At 41.3% G+C, this 16,864-nt stretch overlaps 1 protein-coding gene across 2 annotated transcripts in view; it reads right to left on the bottom strand.

Moving 5' to 3' along the window:
* Positions 1 to 16,864, bottom strand: part of PRKCH (protein kinase C eta) — a 232,007-nt gene that overhangs the window by 49,774 nt on the left and 165,369 nt on the right.

Below are 16,864 nucleotides of genomic sequence, written 5' to 3'. Positions count from 1 at the left end.
GGGTCCCTCAGGAAAGGCTCATGATGGCAAGACCTATTCTCCTAAAGGGTGAATTTCATGACTCACTATCACCTGCTTTCCTGTGTTGCTCTGTTCCATTTCTTCGTCAAAGGAGTGTTAAAATCCTCACTAAGGGCAAACCAGGGAGGGGCAAGCGTCTCATGCGTGTATTAAACAAACATTTAACACCTGCTCTTGCTTCCTGGGTGGCTCAGCAGTAAAGAATCTACTGACCAATATAGGAGACTAGAGTTCAATCCCTGGGTTGGGAAGATGCCCTGGAGAAGGGAATGACAACCCACTCTAGTATTCTTGCCTGGGAAATCCCATGGACAGAGAAGCCTGGAGGGGCTACAGCCCAGGGAGTTACAAAAGAGTCAGACACAACTCAGTGACTAAACAACAACTTGCTTGATTTACAGGCTCTGGAGAGCTCTCACATGTTTTCAGAATGTAAGAGCTCATGTTTTATTTTTCTCCCTTTGACAGTGCCTGCTCCAGTGCTTCATAGAGAAAGAGGCTTGAGAAACTGTTGCTAAATGAGCACTCTGCCCCAAAGCAATGCAAGCCCCATGCAGCCAGCATGGACGTGTGTGCTGCTGCTCCTTACTCCAGGTATAAATAACCACTGATGCAACTGCAGGATGTGTAGGGCTGGAAATAAATTTCTCTTTGTAGCTATATAACTGCAATAAACTTTTATAAGCCTGTTGCATGATCTGAACAGATCTGCACAGTTTTTCCAACAAGAGCAGAATTCTTTGCAGGTTTGAGCCCTCACCCACAGACCCTTCTCAGAGAAGAGAAGGAGTCTCAAAACTTCTAGCTTTTTACAAGAGTTCAGAGTTGGTCTTTCAAAAGGCTTAGGAAAAACCTCTGTTCTTCGAGTATGTAACACCCTTTGTTTTTCAATAGGAAATACCCTTAAATATAGAGCTTGTGTATGTGTAAACCATTTCTGGAAGGACATACAAGAAATGGATAACTGGTTGTCTTGAAAAAGAGAAATCTGGAGGCTGGACTTAGCTTTCACTGTAATCTTTTTAGAATAGCTCAACATTTATCAGATTATGTATTAACACATCTAAATAAGTTACATCAATACTGCTCTTTAGTCAACAACTAATACCCTATTTATATCCATCTTTCTATCATTTATCTCTCCCAATGTGATCTCCCCAGACAAGCTCATTTGCTAGACATAAAAACAGAAATGAAAAAAACAAAGAAGAAACATTCTATACCATGTGCCAGAAACGGAGGGGTAGCAATTGAAACTCAACAAGGAAAGCAAAGCTCTGGACACCAAGCTCTGATAGAGCCATGACAAATGAGAGAGAAAGCCTGAGGCTCCCAGCTCTTCATCCTGCACCCGCCGCCAGAGGACATCCCTTCCCGACTGACCATCTCTTCTCGTGCTCTGCTGATTGATTTCTCCTCTTCCTCTGCCCCCATTCCTTTTGCTTCTTTCATTTAAAAATACTGGTTCTCAAAAATCACAAAAGTAACCCATTCTCACCACAATCTGTGGTACAATCTGAAGACACATAATGAAAAATTAAGAACTGTCCAACCCATCCCAGACTTGTTTCTGCTCTCCCACTTCTTCCAAACACATGTCTATGTACAGTTGGCTTTGCTACTGTTTTTTTTTTTCAGCAAAAAATGGGACTTAAATGAACATACATACTATTTTATTTTTCTCACTGATTTATCAGAAGAAAACCATCCAGGTGAATAAATATAAGTCTAACTCAGGTATTTGTTCAATAGTTGCATAATATTCCTCAGGATGGATATACCATAATTTATTTACCCTTTCCTTATTAAATCTGTGCACCTCTTAAGTGGGTTCACTGTTCACGTTTCTCCCCTGGATTATTTTCTAACTGATAACATGTATGGAACATTAACTGATATCAGACATGGTATCCGGCTTATCAGAAATAAGCCATATGAATTGGATTTTAACAATAATCTCATGGGACAGGCAGTACTGTTGTTTCCATGTTATGGATTAGAAAACTAAGATTTAGAGGAATTAATGAGTTCATCCAGTATCATGGAGCTAGTACACTGCAGAGGTAAGTTTCAAATCCAAGTTTGATTCCAAAGTCTTGCTCTTAAGACTTAAGGTATGGACTTACAGTCCATACTTTCTCATTTGCAGTGTTGCCATGCAATCAGCCTGGAGCCTATGGCCACTGAAATGTTAGCCTGGTATTTACAACTTTGAGATGCGTCATTGGACTAGGAGTTCCACATGTTCCTCTAACTCGAGGTGTTCAGGTCTTCATCTCCTCCATCCCCACATCTGTACTCATTCTATGCCTCACCTTTGCAAAAGGAAACTCTGAAGAGCCTAACGTCACACCAACAATTGACTTCCCACTAGGCTTGCTACCCCTATAATCAGCACCAACAAAGTTCACTTAAAGCCAAAGTCTTATTTAAGAGGAATAAAACGAGCTAACCAATTCCTAGCTATGATACTGCTGATTTTACAAAAGGAGAATGTAACACACCAATTAGATACTTAATCAGGAATGAAAAATTACATGGATGGCTTATGACTGCTCAGAAATCAGTGACTGAAAAAGATAACCAGGATGAACAATATCACACTAATCATATTTCCTTCTTTGACAGAAAAACTACACTGGAAGAACCAAATTGCCTCCAAATATCTGAAAGGCTTTTTTTTTTCCCGTAGAATTTGTGTTTTTTCAGTCTCCTCTTTATGAGTGGTTCAGAACCAGTGAATAGAAGACACTGAGAGTTATGGTTTTAGTCAATACAGTGGTGAAATTTCCAGTAGTCATTGATACCTAGAAGTGAAGGAAACAAGTCCCTCTCCATGTGGAGGTATGTAAGTATAGACAAAATGACCATGCAGCAGACTATTAGGTATGCATGCTTTGAAAGAGAAGGGTATATAACTGAATTTCCTTCCAACCCCAAGACTCAAAAATTGTGTCAGTGGGACATGGACCAGGTAAATATTAAGACTGCAGGCTAGAATGCAGGAGAGAGATTCTGTATGTGAAAGAGAAGGTTTGGAGGGGTATTCTGAGGTTGAGGAAGGAGAAATGAAAGGTCACACAGTCAAACTGCCATCTCCCCATTGTGAGCAGCATCGCACATTTTGGGAACTGGATCGCTCAATGATGTCACTCTTCAAGGTGAGAGGTAGTTTGCCTGTCAGTTTCACTCACTCTTTGCAAGTGAACCCACAGAATTCATCAAGGTCTGGGCATCTTTGCCAAAAGGTAATGTGGTTGTACCAAGTTATATTTCTTCTTAGGAAGTCTGCTGATAAGTAAAATTTGACATTTGCAAGACAATGGAAAAAGATTCCACCTTCAGGCAGGCTATCTATCAAAAGGCAAATGGTCACACCACATTCCACTTAGCTATTTCTCCTGCCAGGCTTAAGTACTGGGATCCAGGAGGAGGATTTGGTCTCAACACACTGGAAAATATAGCTCCAAAACTAACATACATGGCTCAGTGAGCCAAAAGAATGGTAGTGCCCTCAGCTAATCCCCAGCTGTTCTCTCATGTCAGCCCATGGTGTGTTCAACTCCAGCAGGTGCTATTCTCCTCAGGGTTGAAATTATTTCTGGGTAGATTCTGTACCATCAAGTAGACTCAAAGCACCTTGCTTCACATAATAGAAAACATTGAAAGCTTAATAAACATGAATGAACCACTGCGATGGACTGAATGGTTGCATACCTCCCAAATTCAGATCTTGAAGCCCTGACCACCTCGTCCTTGGAGATGGGGCCTTTGGAAAGTAATGGGGGTTAGATAAGGTCATGAGGGAGGGCCCCCCATGACAGGAGTAGTGCCTTTATAAGAAGAGACATCAGAGAGCTTGTTTCTTCCCCATCAGGCATGTAAAGATACAGCAAGAAGGTGGCAGTCTGCAAACTGGGAAGAGAGCTCATACCGGAAACCAAAATGGCCAGTGGCTTGATCTTGGATTTCCCAGATTCTACAACTACAGACATGAACTTCTGTTGTGTAAGTCACCCAGCCTGTCAGTGTTCATTATGGCACCCAGAGTAGACCAGGATGTGACTCACAGACAAAGAGTGATCACAGCCTGAAAGCCAAGGCTTGACAGACCTTAACTGCTACAGCAGCAGCAAGGCACCTATTTTTTGACATAATCAAAAAACTTGTAGTGGGGTATATTCACATGAGATTCACATATCACATGAGATCCCTTTTGAAAATAACATTTTTAATTATTAAAAAGGCAATGGTTGTTCTATGCAGAACATTTTAAAAACATTACAAAAAATAAAAACCACCTATATTCCCTCAGATACTCAGACAACCACTATTGTTGATGTTTAGCCTCCTGGAACTATGTTCTCTACCGAGAGTAAAGCTGACAGAAAATGAGGTCTTTGGGGGCTTTCTTCTGACCAAGACCATCACTGCATTAAGTCACCTAAAAGAACTGCATCCTCTTATACTCACAAGGATGTTACTGAGAAGTGATTTTACTTTCAGGCTCCTAGTACGGATATTCACATCGTACAACATCCATATGGAATCAACACTGGCTGATTAGGGAGAACTGAAAAGGAGACTTTCTGAGATGATGGAAATGTTCTATTATTTGGAGAATTGATCACATATAGTGTACACTTGTCAAAACCTATCAAACTGTACATTTAAGATCTGTCGGGGGAAGTGAATTGGCAAGATCAATACAATCCATGGGATAACACCAATACCCATCATTAAAACGTGTGCTTTGATGCATTTTTTCCCAAAGAATGTTCAGAAAGTGAACATTACTGAGCATGCACAACATACTAGGCTCCGGGCTAAAGGCTTCACATGCACCTCTCAGGTGTGCAGTTCTCAGATCTGTATTTTATCAATGAGGAAACTGCAGCTTTAGAGGGGTTAAGTAACTTGCTCAAAATTCCACAGCTGGGAAGTGGCAAGACAGAACTGGAAGCCAGGTTCCTCAAATCCCAGAAAAAAAATTACAACAATCCAAATGTCTTTTGACTCAGCAGTATCTGAGACTCTAGGAATCTGTTCCAGGGAAAAAAAATCAAAGACTGATCCAAAGAGACGTGTACAAAGAAATAATAAACTCACCATTATTAATAAATCAACTTAAATGTACTATAAGTTAAGTAGGATCATGTGATAGACCACTTTGCATCATGTAATATTAGGTTTAAAAGAGAATATAAACTACTTTCATGATGGGGGAAAATGATCATGACAGATTAAGTGAAAAAAAATCAAGTTAAAAATGTACATATAGTATGATATCAATTTTGTTTCTTTTTTTAAAAAAGTAAATACATTTTAAAACTCTAAGGAAATATATCTAAACAAAAATGATTGTCTTTCAGTAGGATTATAGGTTATTTAATTTTTAATTTATATTTTTCAATGGTTATTATATGTTCCTTTTATTAGAGAGGAATCAATTTTATTTTCAAAATTAAAAAAAAATGGGAAAATGATTGTTCTCACTAAAGAATGTATATCCCATGAAGACTATACATACACATTTTTATGAGAAAAATATTTCCGTACAGCCCCTTAATAACTTTAGGGTGTTAATGTTATTCAGTAACTTACACATAATCATAAAAAAAGTGAAATCACCAGGATTTCTAACATAGTCATATATATATTTTATATATTATTTTATAGGATGGGAGAGTTCTACCACAGGTTGCGTGACCTTGAACAAGTTACTTAACTTCCCAGAGCCTCAAGTGTCTTTATCTATAAAAGAAGGAAGACACAACCGTCTTGGAGAGATGTCATAAGAAGGTAAAACTAAATAGGTCCAACTTCTTACAGAGGCATTTATCCACACAAGATAAAAGCTGAGTGCATGTGGCTATTATTTTGTACAGCAGCATCAGGGAGAGAGCTCAGACTATCTCCTCCTCTCTACCCCAGACCTCCCTGCACCATCATGCTTGTCCTTGCAGAGCACATGCCCCCTCCCACAGGCTGTGCCCTGACGTTCCTTCAGACCAGAATGCTCTTTCCCCAGACATTCACAGAGAGCCTGTTTCCTCGAGTCCTTAGGTCACTGCTCATCTGCTCAAACAGTCCTTATAAGAGAAACCTTTCTTAATCCCCTATGTGTTAATAAACAGTAAAACTATTTTCCTCAAGCTTTATCTTCCCTGACAGAGCTTTTTCTCCATGGAGTTTATCATCCCAACACTCAATATACTTACTTTTTGTTTGTCTGACTACCTGTGTTAGAATTTAAGCTCCTGGAGGGTACGGGGTATTGTCAGCTTTATTTTCAGAGCTTTGAATAGTGCCAGGCCCACAATGGAAGCTCAACCAGTAAGTATTAAAGGAATGAACAAGAAACCCAAGCTGGAGGGCAAGGCCTCTCTTTACTCCTCTTAGTCTCTGAGAGTCTGACATAAAGCTTTGCATCAAGAAGGCATTTCATAAGCAGTTGTTGAACTGAACAACTGAATCGCTTTTTACAAATGGCAGTGTTCACCTGATACCTAAAGATCAATGATTATATTTTTAGATCACAGCAAATAAATCCAAGATTGTATTTAATTATAATGAAGCAGTAGATTGCTTAATCAATTTGGTGAGGAATAGAGCAAAACTGGTGGTCTGGTTTCATTAGCCAGTGGAATCAATTAACACATTATCAGTTAGCCCCAAATAACCACAGCCTTTGTTGATGTAAAGGTCAAACACTGATGAGGTATGCCAGGGTCTGTATTCTGATCTAGTAAGTGAAGTACAGAAACAATCAAAGTGTTTCAAGTCTGAAATTTCTTTCTGTCATTAATCTGGGTCCTTGGAGAAATTGCACCAGGATATTCACTCTAGTAACGGTACGAAAGTGTTCTTAAATCTCCCCTCAAACGAACAACCAAAATATTTGCTTCAAATGAAGCAAACAAAATGACTTTGACTGTTTTCCCCATACATTACAGAGACAGTTGAAATTTAAATAAAATGTAAGAGTAGAGTCTCCAAGTTTTACAACCTGTCCCCTGTGTTCCAGGGTTTCCTAAGGAAGCCATCTTTTTTTTAATATAAATTTATTTTAATTGGAGGCTAATTACTTTACAATACTGTAGTGGTTTTGCCATACATTGACATGAATCTGCCACGAGTGTACATGTGTTCCCCATCCTGAATTCCCCTCCCACATCCCTCCCAATCCCATCCCTCTGAGTCATCCCAGTGCACCAGCCCCAAACACCCTGTCTCATGCATCGAACCTGGACTGGTGATTCGTTTCACATATGATAATATACATGTTTCAATGCCATTCTCCCAAATCATCTCACCCTCGCCCTCTCCCAGAGTCCAAAAGACTGTTCAATACATCTGTGTCCCTTTTGCTGTCTCGTACACAGGGTTATTGTTACCATCTTTCTAAATTCCATATATATGCGTTAATATACTGTATTGGTGTTTTTCTTTCTGGCTTACTTCACTCTGTATAATAGGCTCCAGTTTCATCCACCTCATTAGAACTGATTCAAATGCATTCTTTTAAATAGCAGAGTAATATTTCATTGTGTATATGTACCACAGCTTTCTTATCCATTCGTCTGCTGATGGACATCTAGGTTGCTTCCATGTCCTGGCTATTATAAACAGTGCTGCGATGAACATTGGGGTGCACGTGTCTCTTTCAATTCTGGTTTCCTCGGTGTGTATGCCCAGCAGTGGGATTGCTGGATCATAAGGCAGTTCTATGTCCAGTTTTTTAAGGAATCTCCACACTGTTCTCCACAGGGGCTGTACTAGTTTGCATTCCCACCAAGAGTGTAAGAGGGTCCCCTTTTCTCCATACCCTCTCCAGCATTTATTGCTTGTAGACTTTTGGATAGCAGCCATTCTGACTGGTGTGAAAGGGTACCTCATTGTGGTTTTGATTTGCATTTCTCTGATAATGAGTGATGTTGAGCATCTTTTCATGTGTTTGTTAGCTATCTGTATGTCTTCTTTGGAGAAATATCTGTTTAGTTCTTTGGCCCATTTTTTGATTGGGTAGTTTTTTTTTTCTGGAATTGAGCTGCAGGAGTTGTTTGTATATTTTTGAGATTAATTCTTTGTCAGTTGCTTCATTTGCTATTAGTTTCTCCCATTCTGAAGGCTTATAGTTTTAAGGAAGCTATCTTAAGGACTTAATGATAAGTACACATAAGTATAGTAACTACACACAGTATCAAAATGTGGCTAAAATGCGGAGAAAATGATTTGGTTTGAAAGAAAAGCATAATCAAATTTAGTTTATTATAAAAAATATCAGTCTTCTTTCAGCTCAGAGGAAGCCAAGGTGCAACTTTCTTTGTTCAACCTGAATCCCAGTTCATCTGACACCAGCTGCCTCCACTGGGCTGCTTAAGTTTGACCCCAGTAAGATCAAAGGCATACACATGAGGTGCACTGGAGGGGGTTTTGGTGCCACATCTGCCCTGGGCCCCAAGATTGGCCCCCTCGGTCTGTCTCCAAAAAAGGCTGGTGATGACATCACAGAGGCAAGTGGTTATTGGAATGGTCTGATGATCACAGTAAAACTGGCCATTCAGAACAGACCCAGATTGAGGTGGTACCTTCTGCCTCTGCCCTGATAGCAAAGCCTTCAGGGAACTGCCAAGAGACAGAAAGAAGCAGAAAAACATTAAACACAGTGGAAATATCACTTTTGATGAGATTGTCCACACTGCCCAATAGGTGCTGTTGAACTGAAAAACTGAATCAACAACTGATGGTCCTGAGAACTTTCTGGAAGCATTAAAGAGATCCTGGGGACTGTGGGCTGCAAAGTCAGTGGCTGCCACCATCATGACATCATAGATGACATCAAAGTGGTGTGGTGGAATGCCCAGCTAGTTAAGAACTACAAAGATTGGTCTTCAGATCAGTTCAGTTCAGTTCAGTCGCTCAGTTATGTCTGATTCTTTGTGACCCCATGAACCGCAGCACACCAGGCCTTCCTGTCCATCACCAACTCCCGGAGTCCACCCAAACCCATGTCCATTGAGTTGGTGATGCCATCCAACCATCTCATCCTCTGTCGTCCCCTTCTCCTCCTGCCCTCAATATTTCTCAGCATCAGGGGCTTTTTAAATGAGTCAGCTCTTTTGCATCAGGTGGCCAAAGTATTGGAGTTTCAGCTTCAACATCAGTCCTTCCAATGAACACCCAGGACTGATCTCCTTGCAGTCTAAGGGACTCTCAAGAGTCTTCTCCAACACCACAGTTCAAAAGCATCAAGTCTTCTGCGCTCAGCTTTCTTTATAGTCCAACTCTCACATCCATACATGACCACTGGAAAAACCATAGCCTTGACTAGACGGACCTTTGTTAGCAAAGTAATGTCTCTGCTTTTTAATATGCTGTCTAAGTTGGTCTTCAGAGGGTTGAGTTTTACAAGCCACAGCTCCAATTTCTGTGAAGTGAAGTGAAAGTCACTTAGTTGTATCCGACTCTTTGCAAACCCCTGGGCTATACAGTCCATGGAATTCTCTAGGCCGGAATACTGGAATGGGTAGCCTTTCCCTTCTCCAGGGGATCTTCCCAACCCAGGGATCAAATCCAGGTCTCTTGCATTGCAGGCAGATTCTTTACCAGCTGAACTACAAGGGAAACCTAAGAATACTAGAGTGGGTAGCCTATCCCTTCTCCAGCGGACGTTCCCGACTCAGGAATTGAACTGGGGTCTCCTGCATTGCAGGCAGATTCTTTACCAGCTGAGCCATGAGGGAAGCCCAATTCTCTACTATTGAGGACGCATTTTGAGCAAAATTTCAGCTGAAGCCTACGCCACAAAGAAAATGCAAATCAGCTGATAGCATGTATGCAAAATAATCTCATTTGTCTACATAGCATGTTTCAAAGAGTTTTCACATGTCCACTTCCATCTGATTGGAGTTTCATTAACACCCTGCAGGGAAGTTATGTCAATGGTACCCCTCACTGAAGACTGGTAAACAGGCTTGGAGTGTTCAGCAACCCACCCATGTCCTCAGGACCATCACGAAACGGGCTAAAAACTATGCCCAGCATTCCTTCAGTTCAAAGAAGATGATGATCTCATCCAGTGCTATGATCTGAACTAACAGCTATGTCCTGATGACTTCCAAATATTTAGTTCCTGCCCATTTTCAATGGGTTTCAGACTCAAGTCCATCTGCCTGTTATGCATTTCCACCGGCGTGTGTCTCAAGTACTTGATATCTTACATTTCTAATTCTCATCTTCTTCACCTGCTGAGATCCCTTCCCAGGCTCATGATCTCTCGTACCTAATGGTACCATCATTCATTCAGACTTCTAACTAAACACCCAGGTATGACCCCAGGTTTTTCCTTCACCCCCTGGGTCCACCCAGTCACTGAGCCCAGTCTGTTCTACTTGCTGGTATGGCAAAAACACATGGCCTTCTCCTCAGACCTACTACCAACGTCTCAGAGCCTCATTATCTTCTTACCCAGAACACAGTAACAGGCACAAACTCAACCTTCCCCTTCTGCCCCCATGCACATATCCATACACTCTCCCACAAAATATATGTAAAATATAAAGCCAGTCATGTCATCCAACTTGCTGAAGATTCTTCAGACTCTACATTACCTGCTACATAGAGCCAAATTCCCTGGTATGAAATTTGTATCTAATAGTGCAAGTTTTCATCAAATAACTATTCTCCTTCTTTTCCCTTAATAAGAGAACCCTAATTTTTGCCTAGAACATGGCCATGTAATAACATCCTAGCCTTTACTGCAATTAGGTGCAGCCATGTATGACCAGGCTCTGGACAATTCCATGGTAAGTACTGTCTGAAAGTTCAGGGAGGATCTTTAAAGAGAGCAGACTCAACTGGAAGGAATGTCCTTCACCCTTCTTATTCCAGTACTGCCTTGTATTGGAATACAGAGGTGACTTTTGGAGCTACAGCAACCATGTTAAGACCATGAGGTGACTTTGACTATAACAGAATATTAAAGATAGAAATCTGGGTCCCAGAGGACTCCATGGAGTTTTCCTGGCAGAGCCAGATCTCTTGCCTCCAGACTTCTTCCAGGGAAGAGAAGTTCATTTCTATTTAATTTAAGCCAATGTAATTTTACATTTCCTATGAAGGGCAATGGTGCCAAACCTCAAGTGATACTGAATTCAAACTTCTCCAGAATATTACGCCTTATAATAACTTTGTTTCTACCAACTCTTCTAGCCTTATCTCCCACCATACTTCAATTTTAGGCTTTAGTACTACTAAATTTCTAGTAGTTTTCTATCCCACCCTCCATGGACTTTCATACTTCTCAGCATTAAGTTCTAGAGCTTGTCCCCTATCTAAACACCTACTTAACTTTATTCAGCTTTTAACTTCACACACTCAGCTCAGGAATCATCTCTATAGGAAGTTTGCCTAGATCTGCATCTTAGGCTAAGTGGCTGTTCTCTGTGCTCCCGTGATGCCCTGGGCACGCTTCACTTTTGGAACCCACCTGCTCTTACTTATGGGCCATCTCTTCCACCCCACAGAAAGAACCTTAGGGCAGACACCACGCCTAACACCAGTGGGAGCTCTAATTATGTCCTGAGTTCCACTGCACTTTCCTCAGTGAAATGGAGTGAACACCACATGCTTCTGAATGTCCTGTTTAGCCCTTAAGCTCAGCATTCCATGAAGACTGAATGAAAATTTCCTAATGGTGATATTTTTTTTTCTGAAGATGAAAAACAAGTTACAAGTGAGCCCTCCTAAGAAAACATCCATCCTGAGAAGCAATTTGCTGTTTGGATATTTCAGGCTTGAGTTCTTTCATCTGTAACAGGGAACTTAGCCCTAAGTAATCTTGGAGGTCTGACATTTTGTAATTTCATTGTTGAATATAAACACACAGATCTGGACACAAGGAACTCACTGTGAGCGGATGGCTCCTCCAGGGACTGACAACATGACTAGCCTTACCCAACTTTTAAGTAAATTATTTACAAGGAGTGCCTAATAAAATCTTAAAGTCATCAGAGGACAGAGGGCACACTAAGTGAATGAAATGTCAACTAAGGGAAGTTATGCCTCCTAGATCCCAGCCATACTGGGCTTCTTTCTCTAAAAGGTTTTGAACTTGCCATGCTCCCTCTTGAGACTGAGCACCTGCATTTGCTATTCCTTCTGTCTTGAATGCTCTTTCCTTCCCTCTTTACTGGTTACCTCAGCTCCTGAGTCACTTCCTTAGGAAAATCTTCCACCTCTCCTTGACCAGATTGAAACACACTATGAGACGTTCTCATTCAGTGCAATGCATTCCTCTTCTTCATAGCACTGGTCACAGTTGCGATTTTGTATTAATATGGTCATGTAATTGATGTCTTTCTCCCTCACTCAACCATACTGCCTACAAGACAGCACTTTTGTTTTTGCTCATCACTGTATCCATATCCTTGGCAGAGAGTCGATGCTCAATAAATACTTGTCAAATATCCCCAGAGGCTGTGCAAGGGAAGACAAAGGGGGCTGATGAGTTTCACTGGAGGAGGAAACGTCAGGCTGTTCTAATAAACTGGTAATTCTCAGAGCTCTCCATCATACCTTTGAAAAAAGATCTTGGGAGTTAGGGATTGAAGTCACTTTCTGGTGATGGAAGAGCAGGCACGGAATGAGGCCACCAACTGGCAGAACAAGCTAAGAAGAGAGAAGGCAAGAATATGATTAAAAAGTTTGGAGTTCCAGGAACAATGCTAGTAAGGGCTCACGGCCAAATCCGAAGTGAAAGTTACTAATGTATTGAGAATCTCACAACTTGTGCATCCTAAAGAAACAAGGACTGCTATATGAAGACAAAAATGACAATTGTAACTGTTTTTGTAGCAAGCATATCAAGAAAGAGTAAACCTACTTCTTGGGGCAGAAGGAATGAGGTGTTGTATGGCAAAGGGAAAACAGAACTCCTAACTTGGACTTTCATCTTTATCTAAAAAGACCATCTTTATCACTAGAATGAGTAGAATAAATATAAACACAGAACTGAATTCCAGTACAGGTAAGAGTCCAGAATTCTAGGCTCAAATAAAATACGTTTGGGGACTCTGTAAGTTCTGCTAATACTTTGGAGTTAGAAAGGCCCCAGGAGATGGGAATCAGACAGGTGTTGCCCCAGTTCAAGAGGGGGAAGAGCTAGATAACAGAGAACAATGACTCAAGCACATGCTACTACCACCGACCCAACATCAAGCTGATCTGGAAGCAGACAGCAATGCTCACAGAGGTGGCTTCTAGCATGGGCTCTCCAAGCAAAGCAATGCTCAGCTAACTTTAGATCACACAGGAACGTGAAGTCAGCAAGGAATCTGATGGTCCCTTACAGTGTCTTTGAGAAACAAGAGTCAGATGATATTAGAGACTGGTGTATTGATGCAGATGCTACAGCTGTGTTCAGAAGCTTAAAAATCTCATCTGGCAGGGAGATTGCTAATCCTCTCAAATTCTGAATTTATTTAAAAAGTCAAATTAGGTAGCGATTGTTCTCTAATTTGAGAACTCTAAAGTTATTTTCTTTCAAAGCTAATGTGTTGCGTATGTATACGAGTACAAGGCAATAAGTCAAGTCTGGCAGTCACCTCTGTGACCAGTCCGACATCTGGGCAACAGGAGAGCAAGTGACCCAGGAAGCACTTGGAGCTTGAGGAGTAAACACTGATTACCACGCACCCCACATGCTGAGAACTGCACAGGGCAAAAAGCAGCTAGATGTGTAAGATGAAAACTGTGTATTGAAATGCAGTGTGTTCAAGTATAACCTCAGAAGGATGAGTCAAAACTTAAACTGAGCTCTTCTATAAATTCTTCCTCTCTCAACCTATTTTAGATACATTCCATGTTTTCTCAGAAACAGAAAATCCAATGGGTGCTGGCTGGCTTTGGGAGCTGAAATGTCAATGATGGCTCAGTTCCTGTAAGTAAGTTCCTGTGAGTAAACTTTAATACAGCTTTCAAAACAGGATAGAAAATGGTGCCCGTCATGCTGGCAGGCAGGTAAATGGGATGCGGGGCCCTTTGTTTCCCCAATTCTGTAGAGCTTGACTCTGGAAAAAAGTCAGTGCCCATGTAAATTATTCATGAGTACTATCTGGGCTTCTAATCAGCCAACAAGCCCTGAACAAAGGAATGAATGGTCTTTTTTTTCCCTTAGCAAAGTGACTCATTGACTGCTTAATTCAAAGCCCTCTAGACTTGGTCTGCAGCCACACCAAAGCTCCAGACCTTCCAACCAAGGCAAAGTGGCAGACTCTTTCCTTGCTGGAATGCCCAAGAGGCAGACTTCGGTTCCTCCATGAAACGCAAGTGAACACATGAACACATCTGAGAAATCAGGGTCTGAACGTAAGCAGAAAAGCACCTGAATATAACTGGCCTGTCTCCTCTCACACAAGGCACAGTTGGCAGAGAGACAGAAGAAAGTCATGTCAGAGGGAGCCTAAGGCAGTACCTTCTAAAGTCCCATTTGATGATGATTTGCAAATGGTACCATCTTTGTAATTCACTGGGAAAGAAATACCTTCCCTGGAAAAATAAGACAAAACAGCCATATGACAACAATCCTATTTGAATAGATCAGAGGTATCATTCAGGAAGATCCTTTTAGCTTTGATAAAGGCCATCCCAGGACATGTATGATACACGAGGCTGTCCAACTCTCCTCCTGTGCTCTCTGGATCAAATTCATACCCCTGGAATCCAAATGTGCCCTTTGCTGTGTGTGGATTCCAGGGACTTGGCATCCAAAGGCTTATCCTTAAGACTCTGCTCTCAGGCCAATACCCTCAATGGAATTAAATAATCCAATGAAATAAATCCACAGAATAAAAATAGCATTGGAATCTGTCCTAATTAAATGTGCTCCCTTCGAAGTCAAGCACTTCAGTTAGAGACTGCACGTGGAATTCAAGTCAAAGAGTACATTAAATTCTCAGATTTGAACTGCAAGGCCAAGAACTGAAATAAAATTTCTCAAGATGTGGGCTGATACTGCTTCACCAGAAACCACATCAGGTTTCACTGTCCATCCTCCACATTTCAAACAAATGAAACAAGGAGATGGAGAGGCAGATGAAGCATGTGCCTTGCATGAAGGTTATGCAGTCCTATGAAAAGCCAGAATATTTAAGTATTCAAGTGTTTTTCCCCCTTACTGGTCTGAATATTTGTACCTTCCCTTCCCCACATTATATGTTGAAATCTTAATTCTCAAAGTTGATAGTATTAGTAGGTAGGACCTTTCAGGGGTGCTCAGGTCATGAGGATGGGGCCCTGATGAATAGGGTTAGTGCCTTATAAAAGCGGCTCCAGAGAGATCCCTGGCCTCCTTTACCATATGAGGTCACAGCAAGAAGGCACCAGCTAGGAACCAGAAAGAGGGTCTCCATCAAACATGACCATGCTGGTGCTCTGATCTTGATTTCCAGACTCCACTGTGAAAAATAAATGTCCATTGTTTATAAGCCACCTAATCTGTGCTATTTTGTTACAGCAGCCTGAATGGACTAAGATACCCATTCTGCCTCATTTTCACAAATCAAAGTCACTGTATCACCAAAGGGGGAGTAAGAAGTCCACTCTTCAAGGGGTTTACTTGAAATTTTACTTTACAGTTGTACTCTAAGCCTTTAAATCTCTCCTGAGGAGACAGTGTAGCTCAGTGGTTAAAAACATCATTTGAATTCTGGCTCCATGACCAGTTAATAGTCTGGTTATTAAGTCTTTTGAAGATCAGTAATTCATCTAAGTAGCATGGATAATACTAGTGTTATATAATTTATTGTTAGGAGGATTAATAAAGAAATGCTGGTCAAGTACTGGGCCTATAAGTACTCCATTTAGCTTTTGTTGCCATTTTTTTTGTTTGTTTTTAAATTAACAACACAAGCCCTTGTCAAACAGGAAAGTCATCATTCTTAAAAATTAAATGTGGGGAAGGCTCTCCTTGGGGTCAACAGACCAGAGATGGGCAGCTCAGCCATGGAGAGGAGAACAAACACAGAACACACAGTCCAGAGTCCCATACCACCACCAGGAAGGACCTAGAACCCCCTCCAGCATCAGAGACCATGTCAGCAACCACCAACAATCATGCGCTGGGCTCAAGGCTGAGACAGGAGACATGCCCTGCTGGAGCCGCCAGGAAAACAGCATGGCCGGGTCAAGGAAGCACAGAGCTTCCACAGAGTAACCTGTGGCTGCCTCATGACTTAGGAGTGAGCGGAGATTCCTGGTTACCTTCAAGGGATGACCCTGCTGCTGGCTATCCTGCCTAGCTCCCCACTCTGCTACCTCACAGCTGGAGCTGTGACAGAGCATTGTGTCCACTTGAGCTTCCACAGCTCTGTACTGCGAATTTACTAGAAGACTTTTTGCACCGCGCCTGCTCCATCTCGTTTTTCCACTTCTTTCTGGCACCATGGACCAGTCCTGCTGCATTCTTTACTGATCTCACTTCTCTTTGCCTATTTTTTTCCTCTCAGGGTACTTAAGAATATTTAGTTTTTAAAGCTCTCTCATACTTTAATAATGATGTTCATACTGTAACCAGCTCACAAAGGAACAGCGAAGCTAATAAACGGCAAATTTCAATCAGGAAATTCTTTACATCAATGCACCTGAGAGAGAATTTTTCTCAAAGGAAAGAAACAATTGCCTCTCAAGAGGGAAAAATAATGGAGCATGTGTGGCAACTAAGTTACAATGCGATGTAAAGGGTAGAAAGACTTTGACAATGGGAAAAAGGAAAACTTGCGGATGAAAATTACCTAACACTCACTATTATATTTTCCACCATACTCAGCTTTGTGTCTGAGTA

This window comes from Bos taurus, chromosome 10 (genome assembly GCF_002263795.3).
Source record: "Bos taurus isolate L1 Dominette 01449 registration number 42190680 breed Hereford chromosome 10, ARS-UCD2.0, whole genome shotgun sequence".
NCBI classification, from domain to species: domain Eukaryota; kingdom Metazoa; phylum Chordata; class Mammalia; order Artiodactyla; family Bovidae; genus Bos; species Bos taurus.
The sequence above is the reverse complement of the archived record's forward strand: the minus strand, read 5'-3'. Positions and strand labels throughout refer to the sequence as shown.